This window comes from Gymnodraco acuticeps, unplaced genomic scaffold (assembly GCF_902827175.1).
Source record: "Gymnodraco acuticeps unplaced genomic scaffold, fGymAcu1.1, whole genome shotgun sequence".
NCBI lineage: Eukaryota > Metazoa > Chordata > Actinopteri > Perciformes > Bathydraconidae > Gymnodraco > Gymnodraco acuticeps.
In genome coordinates this window covers 1,201,768-1,214,221 of record NW_022990947.1, presented here as the reverse complement: position 1 = coordinate 1,214,221, position 12,454 = coordinate 1,201,768, and the positions used below count along the sequence as shown (strand labels likewise).

The following is a 12,454-nucleotide window of genomic DNA, read 5'->3' as shown; positions in this document are numbered from 1 at the left end:
TCGATAGCAGCGTCCCTAGCAACCATCTTGGTAACAATGAAAACGTTGTATAGACACAATTTCCTGAAGTAATCTTCGTAATAACTAGCAAACTAAAGATCATGTACACCCACTGCACACATAATCTTAAATAACAACCCATATTTCTCGCATGAAATGACATCAAAACGCATTTTAATGACCAAACTAACCTTAAAATAGGCATTTTACACCGAGAATAAAACGAAGGTCGGCCATGTTTTTTTTTCTGCAGGGAGAAATTTGAAGATCACGTGACATAGAAGCCAGCCATTGGAATGAATGGTGAAAAAAAACGTAGGCATCTTACAATTTCAGAGGCGTTTTTGTAGATATACTACGTCCTACGTTGTGGACCAACGTAGTTATTACACGTTTTTTTGTGAGACTGGGTTGGTCTTACCCTCAAAGCCCACATGGCATGCAGCAATAGCAGCCAGGTACACCTTGGTCGTGGAGAAAGCTCTGTGTTTATCGATCAAGTCCTGTAGAAATGATAAAATCACCCCGACAGGACATTGAAAGGAGATGTGTCCTTCTTGAAGGCACCACTCCTCAAACACCCTCCACTTACAGTCATAAAGAGACCTGGTGGAGGAAGCTCTCGCACTCTGAATAGTGTTTATCACCTTCTGAGGGAGTCCCACTGTATTCAGATTGTACCACTCACGGGTCAGGCCCATAGTGCCCCGCGCTCTGGGCGTGGGTGATCTCACGATCCTTGGATGTGGAGTCCAGTCTGCATAGAGTGGTGCACCTCTGGACAGTAGTTCTGTCCCGAGGTACATCACTCCTGGTACATGCGTCACTCTCAGAGAGAGGAGACGTCTGCCGCTCCAAGGGATCAGTTTGTGTGCCAGTGTGTGTGACTGGAGACAATGCAACCTCCCTTGGCGGTTCATACACAATACTGTGGTCGTGTTGTCTGTCCTCACGAGGACATGGTGTCCTCTGAGAGAAGGCAGAAAGCGTTTTAGGGTGGGGAACACCGCTAAAAGCTCCGGGTGATTTACGTGCGCCCGCTGGAGGTCTCTGCTCCAGAGACCCCTCACCGGGCGACCTTCGTAAATACCCTATCAGCCTGTCAGACATGCGTCCGTGGTGGCCACCTTCCGTGAAAGGACAGCACCCGTAGGCGCGCCCCGTACTAGAAAAGTCGGTTGCGGCCAGTGGCGTAGTGCCATTACGCATTTCATAATAACCAATACTCTCCGCACGCCGTGGCGCGCGGGGTTTAGTTTTATTATGAGACCCATGTTGAGCAGGTGCTTTACGAGGACATTTGTCTGCGTAATCTGACTCTGCTCGGCGGGCATTATAGATAAAACCCTCTTTCTAGGAGAGAGAATCTCTCTCTCCAGAATATGGGTTGACTCTCCCCGGGCTTGTGAATACAGATAGCCCGAGAAGCGAGGGGGGGTGATGGTGACTTGGAGTCTGTAGCTCCGTGTAACTGTCTTGAGAAACCCAAGCAGATGTCGTGAGCATCTCCCGCTGTATGCTCCTTAGAGCCAGCTGAGATGTCACGTCTCTTCCCCTCTGAGTCTCTATTTGTTGTGTTATGGGGCCCTCCAGTGTCTGAGCACTGTGGTGCCCCATTTCGACAATCCCCACCGACACAGCGCATGCGTGTGGCGGTGGTGCCCTTACGGCTCCAGCCGGCACTGCGCATGCGCGTGGCGGTGGTGGTGCCTTCACAACCCCAGCCGGCACTGCGCATGCGCGTGACGGTGGTGCCTTTACAGCTCCAGCCGGCACTGCGCATGCGCATGACGGTGGTGCCTTCACGACCCCAGCCGGCACTGCGCATGCGCGTGACGGTGGTGCCTTTACAGCCCCAGCCGGCACTGCGCATGCGCGTGACGGTGGTGCCTTCACAGACCCGTCAATTGTCCGCCCTTTGAGAGAGGCCGTAGCTGCTCTCAGAAGGGGAACAGTTGACGGACTGTTTATTGTTTTTATTGTTTTTCTTTTCATTGGCTCGAAGCCTGGATGCGTCAGCGGAAAATGATTTATGACAGAAAAATCAATAAGTGTGTGACATGTGTTTATGCGGACTTGAGGATGGTGTTGAGGCATCTCTCGAGGCAGCGGGAACACATTTAGAGCTGGGGAACCGTAGACTTCCAGCTCTGTCACAGAGGGGAGAAGGAGGGGCTGTCAGGCCGCCCGCTTCTTCTTCCTCGACTGCTGGCCGAAATTCTGGGTTGGCTGCGCCTGGGCTGCAGCCGGAACCGGAGATTTTCTAGGCCAGCTCGCCCTCGTCCCCTGCCTGGGCTGGGGACTCGGGGCGGACTGCGACCTCTGCGTTTTCGGTATTTTGAACCGAGCAGGGTTCGGGGCAGCTTGGGCGAAGGGCTGCCGCTGCGAAGGCAGCGGCTGGGCCCTTCGAGGGAGGCAGAGGTGGAGGGCCTCGTCCTCCTTCTTTTTCGACTCGCATCTCCTCTGCATGGAGGCAAGAGCGGAGCCGAAAATCCCCTCGGGAACGATGGGCATGTCAAGCACATCCTCCTTTTCCCGGTCTGGGAGGTTGGTGAGGTTGAGCCATCTAGCTCTTTCCTGTACCACCATGATCCCCATTGTTTTGCCCGTGGCCTGGACGGCGCAGCGTTGGACACGGAGACAAATGTCTGTGACCGCGGCCAACTCGTCCAGAACGGCCGGTCCAGGATTACTCTACATATCCTCACAGAGCTCCGCTTGGTATGCGGTTAGCAGTGAGGAAACATTCAGAGCCCTGGCGGACAACGCTGCGGCTCTGTAGGACCGTTCAGTCATGGTCGACTGGAAACGGTCCACCTTCGCTGGCAGCGTGGGATTCCTGCTTGGTGACGGGCCCATCCTCGGTAGGAGGTGGGCTGCCACCAGCAGTTCCATCGGCGGTATGCGGAGCAGGCCGAGCCTCTCCATACCGTCGCAGTCTAGGGAGGAGGCACCCTGGATTGGGGCCTTGTTGGTAAAGGGTCGGTCCCTCCACGAGACCGACACCTCATCCAACATCTCCGGGAAGACCGGGAGGAGTTGCCTCCTTGTCCTCGTTGCTTGGGGAGAATGTTTCCCCTCGTAACGGGACCTGGCGGTCTCCTTGGCCATTTCGGGCCATGGGATGTCTAGCCTGGACGCATCGTGCTGACACGCGGCCTGCAGGTCCAAGCTCAGACAGGGCGAAGCTGGTGTGCTATCGCCCGGGAGAGCAGCCATCGCTCCCGGCTTTGCCGTTTGAGCCGATGACATGAAGATATCTTCTTCTTGCTCATCCGAATCAGACAGGAGGGACTCAGAGGTGTCCTCTTTGTCCTCCATGTAGTCTAATTCCAGGACATCCTCCGCCGGCGAGACCATGGTGAGGTCTCGCCGGGAGCTCCCGCCTGGTGAGGCGTGGGGCTCCGTTCCCGCGTCTCTTGCCGCCACCGGGTCCCGGCCTGACACGGCGTGGGATCCCGGTTCCGCAGCTGCCGCTGTTAGTGAGCCCCAGACCGACAGTGAGGGGCTCAGTCTCTGCGGCGGACGCCCCCGTGTCTTGATTGCCAAACGGTGAATCAGTGGACATGAGGGAGTCCTGTTCCAACAAGCTAGCTTGGTGTGCTAGCCGTCGGCGGAGGCTCTTTCGGGTGAACCGGGCGCAATGCCCGCACGAGCCGGGGTTGTCGATAGCCTCCTGGGCGTGTTCCAGCCCGAGGCAGGACGAGCAGACCTGGTGTGAGTCTGTGCCTGCTATCTTCAACCCGCAGCCGCATGACCGAGCCTCCGAGTCCCTGACTCCTCTGGTGTGAGGGGGAGAGGCATCCATCTTGTTCGCCCCGTGGCGTGGAGAGGACCCGCTCGTAACAGGTACGTCGTTGAGAGAAAAAGTGTTACCAACCCGTCCTTAATCCAGAGAAAAAGGGACGGTGTGGGTCCTTTGTTCTCAAAGAATATTGACTGGTGTGTCAATATACTTCTAATCCTTTTCTCGTCCGTGAGAGAGAAAAAGAAAAGCGTCCTCGCTACCGTGGTGTCGGTAGTTTAGGGGAAGCTAGCTAGCAACGGGTGCGTAGCTAGCTTGAGAAAAATCAAAACCTTACCTTACTTTCCGGGGAAAGAAACGGCGAGGTCGATTTTCATACTGGCGTTAGTATCACCGTCTTCTTGCGAAGCAGAAGGAGTAGCCGGCGAGCGCCCGTCGACTGAAATGGTTATATTTGGGTTCAGTCTGTGGACCGTTAAGCTTGTCCGGCTACTATAGAGATGTGCTCTGAAGCGAGAAGAGGTGTTTGAATGACGCATGCGTTGTGACGCAAGCTACTTATAGGGGGTGATTCCCTGACGTTGACGTCAAGATCACCAGCCAATCAGGATTGGCGTAATGAGATTGATGCTTCTGTTTGCTCCGCGATGAGGCGCATCCCATAGTGAGACATCGAACGGAGTGTTATGAATGAGAACAGTATAAGCAGATTGGTATCCGAGCTATTTTAACACTAGAACCGCCAGAGGTCGCTGTATACCTAAAACCGCCAACGGGTAAAATGTACCCGCTATTGATTTTCAAGGTACAATGTTCTTTTATTTATCATACAGAACAGTGAGTTTTGATCGCATAGGGATGAAACGTATACCAATATGATCTGTGGACTCTCAGCTTTTCATATGATATAGTTTGTGCAGATAGCATGAAGTATAACATATCGCTACCAGTGCGGATATAAACGCTTGGTGTTAGACTTGTGTTTTGTTTAGGTACTATCTATCTGTAATCTTCTGTTCTATGGTCATATAATTGTCTACATAAACAGCTGACGCGGACTACTTCTCTCATTCCGAGTGTCCATCTTTATTAAACTGGCACGTAACCTGCACACATGCATTACGTCCTCAACGTGAGCTCAGTCATCCAAGATCTTGTATTCTCCAAGATGTTTCTCTCTCTCTCTCTCTCTCTCTCTCTCTCTCTCTCTCTCTCTCTCTCTCCTCTCTCTCTCTCTCTCTCTCTCTCTCTCATCTTCTCTCTCTCTCTCTCTCTCTCTCTCTCTCTCTCTCTCTCTCTCTCTCTCTCTCTCTCTCTCTCTAGTCTTAGTCTTAGTCTTTGTCTAAAGTCATGAAGCACCTGGTCAAGCACATGGCTTTGGCAAACCAACCATTACAGAAATAGCTTTACTTTTCCTGCATCCTTATAAATCTGCTTTATTTACTTGGACAAATACTCTCTTTCTTTGTCTTTCTAATGACCTGAATATTTTCCATCCTTTATTTTTTTAGAATTTGTATATCTTCTGTTTATCAATGGCTTTTAAGCTGTCTGATTTCCTTGCCTCCAAGCATCTCGGTGCCCTACCAGTGTTTATCCTGGCATCTGATATCATCCATCCTCCCTGTTCAGCGGCTTAAGGGGCAGCACAATTGTCAAGGAACTGATCAACGGATTTACAGCTGAAAGTGCATGGTCTGTCGTTCCCTCTGCCCTGTGGGAGCAAAGCAAGACTGAGGAGGCCCCTCTTGAAATGGATGCGTATGTATTGCCTGCAAACCATCTTGATATAATACAATTGCCCTGATCCTTTCTTCCTGGCCTATACACTATTCATTCATTTCCTCCACTAAAGCCATAAGCTATACAGTCAGCCATTGAAGAGGATAAGTATGGCTCCCTTGAGCCTTCTCATGTGAATCTGATACTTTTAGGTCTATTTGGGCATTTTTCCGTGAGGTAGCTAATCCGTACCATTGTTTATATTGACATAGAAACAAATCATTCTGTGCTTGTAAAATTTGCCAACATATTAATTTAAATATCCCCCCGCCCAAGGTGGATGTGGATTTTTTGATGACCCAAATACTGGAGAGTAAATGTAAAAATGTTGGCCTGTTAACATAGGCAGAGCTTAGTTAATACATAACATAGACCTGGAGGAATCTAAATGTACATTTACTGTAGTGATTGTGCACACTTTTGGGAAGCGATACATGCACGTTCCAGTAAGTATATTTGTTTTGTATTGAACTGATACTGAAAATCCAGATTAATTTATATGGCAGCAACATTCTCCCAGCCATTCCTGCAGAGGGTAAAGCTCGTTTCATGGTGGGAGGCCCACAGAGAGACAGGTTCAGGGTATATCTGGCAGCAAACCTTTGCTGACCACCTCAGGCAGACTGCAGCCTGCAGCACTCACCCAGAAGATCTAACAATAGCCACAGAAAACCCACCCAACATGTCCCCCACTGACCATCTTTGGGAAAGGAAAAATTCTCCATGCCTCTTTCCCTCCTTCTCCCCCTTTATTGAACACCATCTTTAATCTGCCATCACTCCCTCTTGCTTTTCTCTTACGGAGCGTCCACACTACAGCTTCAAAAAAAGCTTGGAGCTGGGCGTGTCTGAAGCTTGGGGATTTTATTCAAGCAACGCGACCAACAACCAATCACATGAATCTCCCGCCCCCGACATACAAAGCAAAAACCCCAGTTTCACCCACTGTCTCTACCACCTCCCTCCATGCCTGGTTCCTCCGGTTTGTATCCCGGTAGGTGAAGAGGGTCTGGTCATACAAAACCGGGTGATTTGCTACGGCGATAATTAGTTTCTCCTCCATCTTTTTTTGAAATATAGAAATGAACGGCGGGATATCTCTCCCAGCTTAGACGCGGTTTGATTGGCTACGGCTTGAGCTGTCAGATTTTCCGAAACGGGATTTGATTGGCTGGCGCTGGCTACTCCGGAGACGGCGGAGACAGACCGCTATGCTACCCACAATTCAGTTCGGCGAAAAAGCGAGGCAACGTGACGTCACCCCATTCAAAGTGAATGGGCAGATTGAAGCTGTCGACGCTGTAGTGTGGACGGGCCATTATGCTCATTGCCTTACTGTGCCTTACTTAACTGTGACACAGTTAGCTGTCTCAGTGGATTGGTGAGCACGGAAACCAAACTGCATTGGGTGGAGTGGAGCGAAACCTTTGTCTAAATGTTTGGTGATTAGTTTTGACACCCATCTCTCAACTATCTTAGAGACACAGGGGAGGAAGCTGATAGGTCTATAATTGGACATCATTGCCTTATCCCCAGATTTAAAGATCGTGTCACCGTGGCCACCTTCCAGGATGATGGAACTTCCCTCCTGCTGATGTTGGTGTCGAGATCATATGCATCCCTAGCCTTAGAACCTCTTAACCCTAAGATTATATTTTTTACCTCAACCTCTGTGATTTCCTCCAGGTCAAAAACGGGGTGTGTATCCACAGTCGGGCTAGGTGAGACCTCATATGGGGGGAATAACTTTGTAATGTCCAGGGCACTATTTATGAAATACTCATTGAGAGAGCTGGCCAACACTGCAGGGTCTTTTATCAGGGCATCATTGATTTTTAATTCTAGTACATTATTTTCCTGTTTGGTATATGTTACCTAATAGTTTATTTAAAGGTCCCATGTCATGGACATTTCTACTGATCATAATTGCATCTCTGTATAGTATGTGTATTCACTCTCTGTCCTAAACGGCTTGTTGGAGTTCCTGCCCCCCCCCCTCCATGTGAGCCCAGTGGCCGCCTGCGAGACAGTGATGGTACGTCCACACAGCCGTGTTAAAATAATCTTGGAGGTGGGCGTATCTGAAGCTTGGGGATTTTTTGCGAGCAACTCGACCAACAACCAATCACATGAATCTCCCGCCCCCGACATACAAAGCAATAGCAATGTTAAAACGAAGTAAACTGGATATAAAATCCCCAAACAGGCGAAAACCTACCAGTTTCACCCACTGTCTCTGCCACCTCCCTCCAAGCCTGGTTCCTCCGGTTTGTATCCCGGTAAGTTAACAGGGACTGGTCATAAAGAACCGGGTGATTTGCTACCGCAATAACTAATTTCTCCTCCATTTTTAGGGATATAGAAAATGAACTGCGGTATGCCACTCCCAGCTTGCACGCGGTTTGATTGGCTAGCGCTTGTACTGTCAGATTTGCATAAACAGCATTTGATTGGTTGACGCTTCCTCCTCAGTTTCAAAAGTTGAACATTGCTCAACTTTTGAATCCTGAAACGTGACGTCACACCATTCGAAGTGAATGGGCAGAAGCGTTGGAAGATTTTTTAACGCTGCTGTGTGGACGGGCCGTGAGACACAGCGAAACCCAGCCCGAAACCAGCCCGAGCACACACACACACCCGCAGCCTGGCTGGGAGTTTGTGTGTGTGCTCACACACAGACTCACAGCCTCGCCGCGTCCCGCCGTCTCAGGCGGAGAAATCGGCAGAGCAGCAGCTGAGAAAATATTGAGTGTGTGTGTGTTACGTCACTATACCCAAATACGTCACTGTACCCAGGAAGAAACAGAGAAATATCCAACGAGGCATTTTGGGGCAGCATAGACAGGTCTTTTCTGTGTTAGAGTTTTACTCGCTACAGGGTGTACTTTGAGGGTTTGTGACTCTGCAGACCGTTTATATGCATAAAAAGCTACATAACACACAAGGGGACGGGTAATAACCAGAAAAGCAGGACATGGGACCTTTAAGGTTTGCCAAACTTTGTTACAGTTACCTTTCGCACCTTCAATTATATTGATGAAAAAGTTTGCTTTGGCCTGTCTTATTGTTTGTGTTACCTTGTTACGAGCATGAGTGAATTTCTGTCTATCAGTGGATAGTCCAGATTTCAAGCTCTGCTTCAATAGTTGGTCTCTAGATTTAATTCGATTCCTGCATTGTAGATTCAGCCAGGGTTCCACCCTTTATACTGGACTCTATGGGTACTACCTTATCATGCAAGCATTCACCTACTGAGACTTCTATAGACGTAGCCAGCCCCAGGGCGGGCCTACCTGAATGCGTGCGCATCTCACCGTATTTAAGGAGGCCTCGCCTCCTGACCGTCATCCCTTTCTCTTCAGCGAGCAGAAGTGAACACTGAGCAAGACGTGAAAGAGATGGATTGAACAAACATGGAACCACTCCGAGAGCACCAAACCTGCCGGACATGCCCTGGCCTGATTGCAGGGGCTGACCCGCACTGCCTGTGCTTCCAGTGCCTGGGGCCGAACCACGCAGAGGAGGGCCTAGGCCAGTCGCCGGCCTGTAATGCCTGCCGCATGATCCCGCAGCTAAGCCGCCGGCATCGTGGCGAGCATTTCCAGGTGAAGCTCGGCCCGCAGGTGGAGGTGGAGGATCAGGACCTCGAGGTGGTTGACATGGATGATCTCGATGAGGTGCCATTCGAGTTCACCCTCAAGAGGGGCCGGGTGGTCGCGTTTGCGGAGGACGCCTCGTTGTCCGACACCTTCGGTTCCGGCGGCCAGGAGGGTTCAGCATACAGGTCTGCGAGTCTGGACTTCCCGGCGGTGATGACCCTGGCGGCGGAGCGTGTGGGCTTACCGCTCCCCCCACCGCTGCCACCGAGGCCTGTAAGCCACCTTCGGCAGGGTTTTTACAGCCCCGTGCTTCCGGCGCAGCCGGCCTTCGTCTCGACCCATTGCCAGATATCTGGCAGTGTGTGGAGGCGACGTGGCGGCGGCCATTGAGGACGAAGGCCCCAGTAGCAGCCATGACGGGTGTCATCAGGGTGCAGGGCCGCTCGGACATGGCGTGTCCCGGTGTGCCCCCCCTCGATGAAAGCCTGGCGGCCCATCTGCTTCCGCAGGCAGCTGGTCGGGCGGAGAGGAAGAAACCTCAACCCCCTCTGCCGCAGGACCGAGACACCCTGGAATATTTAGACAAAATGTTCAGGCTCGGTGCACAGATGGCGGCTGGGGCCAATAATCTCAGCGTGTTTGTCGTCTACTTGATTACTCCTCAAGCAGACGCTCCCGCCCTCCCGCCTCAGGACGAGAGCAATTATCCAGACCACTGCATAGGTAAGATGAACAATCTGATCCATGGAGTGGCCGCCGCAGCGGGCGGGTGATGTCCTTGGCCGCAGTGGCGTCGCATCACGTGTGGCTAGGACTCACCGCCCTATCCAAGAAGGACCGAGAGGATCTCCTTGGAGCCCCCGTGTCCACGGAAGGGCTCTTTGGATCGATATCCTCGGTCACCCAGCGCCTAGAGGAGGAGAGGGTGCATGTTACCGCTGGCTCCTCCTCAGGCGCCGCAGCGCGCTCCTCTGCGGGCTTCCCTGCAGGCAAGGGAGCGCAGCGCGACGGTGTGACGGAGGGAGAGGCGCCGGCACGGAGCTCCCAGGAAGTGCTATCAGAGCGCTATGCGGGTATAGGGGCATTATGGCCGGCGTATTACTGTCAGGGAACACACTACGCCTAGAGTAAAGACTCCGATTAATGCGCTTTACCGTAGTGGTAAAGGGGACATTATGGTGGAGCGCGCACTCACACAAGAGCGCGCGGCGGTGTGTTCAGGGACCTCAGTAAAAAGTTGGCCCTTTCTGTGTCGACCCTCCATGGGCAAAACTTCCCTTCACGGGGAGTTTTGCGGCGGAACGGGTCACCAGAGAGTATCACAGCTTCATCGCTGCGGCTCACAGCTGAGGGCCATTCCCCATAACAATGTTATCGGGAATGGAAACTAAGCTGTGTGTTAACAAAGTGGATGGACAGGACGCTGAAACGGGGTTATTCATTCCAGTTTTGCAGCATCCCACCTCCATTCAAAGGCATGCGAGAGGTAAATCTGTCATCCCAGGAGGAGATGGGTTTCCTCTCAGCAGAGATTCAGGCTCTGGTGCAAAAACAGGCGGTGTCTGTTGTGCACCCTCAGCACAGAGAAAAGGGTCTTTCCACTTCCTGGTTCTCAAGAAGACAGGGGAATTCAGATCTATTCTAGATCTCAGCAGCCTGAATCGCCATATTGCCTGCAGAAAATTCCGCATGTTATAAAACAGTTAATGCAACCGGGCGATCGACCTGAAAGATTCATACTTTCATGTGGAAATTGCTCCAGAGCACAGAAAGTATCTGCGTTTTGCCTTCCAGGGGATAGCCTACGAGACGAGTACAACAGATTACAGTTCGGCTACTCCCTATCCCCACGCACGTTCAGCAAATGTGTGACCTCTGCACTCAAACCGCACGTCCACGGCATGAGAGTTTTATTTTTGCCTAGACGACCTCATAGTCATGGCCTGGTCCAGGGAACAGGCAATGCTAGTATTTTCTATCACTGTGAAACCTTTTTAAATTCACTCCCAATCATACAGATTATGTATATTAATGAGTACAGCTGTGGAATGCCGGCAATTCAGACACAGTGGGGGCTTTTGGCAACAGCAGAGCACAACGCCATCACATCACCCACGCATGGTAGATTACTCCAAACTGCCAAAACACTTGGCCCTGAATCATTGAGACTGTCGGATGGATAACTTTTTTTTTTATTCTTGAAAATAAATTGCATCACTGAATTACAGGCAACAGTGTGTGGATGCTAAGGAGTGTATGTCAGGAAACTTTATGATGAACATAATATTCTTTAACTAAAAGGAAAAGTGAAACTAAGATAAAACAGATGTCTCTTTTGTCTGTCCTAGTTTCAATTCTGCTTGAACAAAGGCTGCATTCTTAGATGAGACAAAAGGAAGTGATATGAGACTCACTTCCAGACATACACTCCAATAAGAACACATGTGTTGCTGAAACAATTGATAACAATGCTTTTTAAGAAACCTTATGCCAGATGGGTAAACACAAACACAAGAAAGTGCAAAGAATCTGAGGATGTTAACAGAATCTATCTCCAAAGGGATGAAAGACAAAGAACATCTGATCTGATCTGCAGGGCCAATAAGAAATGATGGCTTACATGCTGGCTTGGCAAGAATGAACATGTCCTGTGATTCAGCCAAAATGCATGAGGTCATATGTCATGCTGCTTCTGTATAACAGTCAGTATTTGATTAAATCTATGATGTATTGCATGTGTCTATTTGTCATACCTCATTGGACACTATATGGTCCAAGCTATCTGCATCTGAAAACCCATCATTGCACATGCAATACCCCTAAATATACCAGGTATCTAGTGCAACAGCATACAAGTGAGGAGAGATATGTTGAGTGGGGGGGCGGAGGTTTAAAGATTAAAACTGGAAAATTAGAAAATTAAGAATGAAAAAGCTTTGTGTAATGTTTTCATAATCACCACGCAGCAGATATACAATTCTTCTAATATGCCATTCCATCATTCAGAGGTGTGATTTACAACCAGTGTCATACTTTATTGGAGTTTAAGGAATCCTAAACACTGTTTGGCTAAAGCTAAAACAGATCATCTGAGTGAATCCACCACCCCATACAGACGCCAAAAGTCTTACACAAAACAGAGCAGCATGGTCATCTGTCTATCATTCATCTATATAATGTGTCAGGGCTTCTCATCGTTAAGTTAGATATAGGCAAGCAATACATAAGGTATTATTGATCACCTTGAGAAAACGGACTATTGCAGGAGAAAGCCCAACTATTGAAAATAAAGGACATTTATTATGTTGCGCAACAGGTCTCACCCTAA

At 50.1% G+C, this 12,454-nt stretch overlaps 1 protein-coding gene across 1 annotated transcript in view; it reads right to left on the bottom strand.

Moving 5' to 3' along the window:
* Positions 1-12,454, bottom strand: part of plcxd3 (phosphatidylinositol-specific phospholipase C, X domain containing 3) — a 38,551-nt gene that overhangs the window by 25,681 nt on the left and 416 nt on the right. The gene's annotated exons all lie outside the window — the stretch shown is intronic.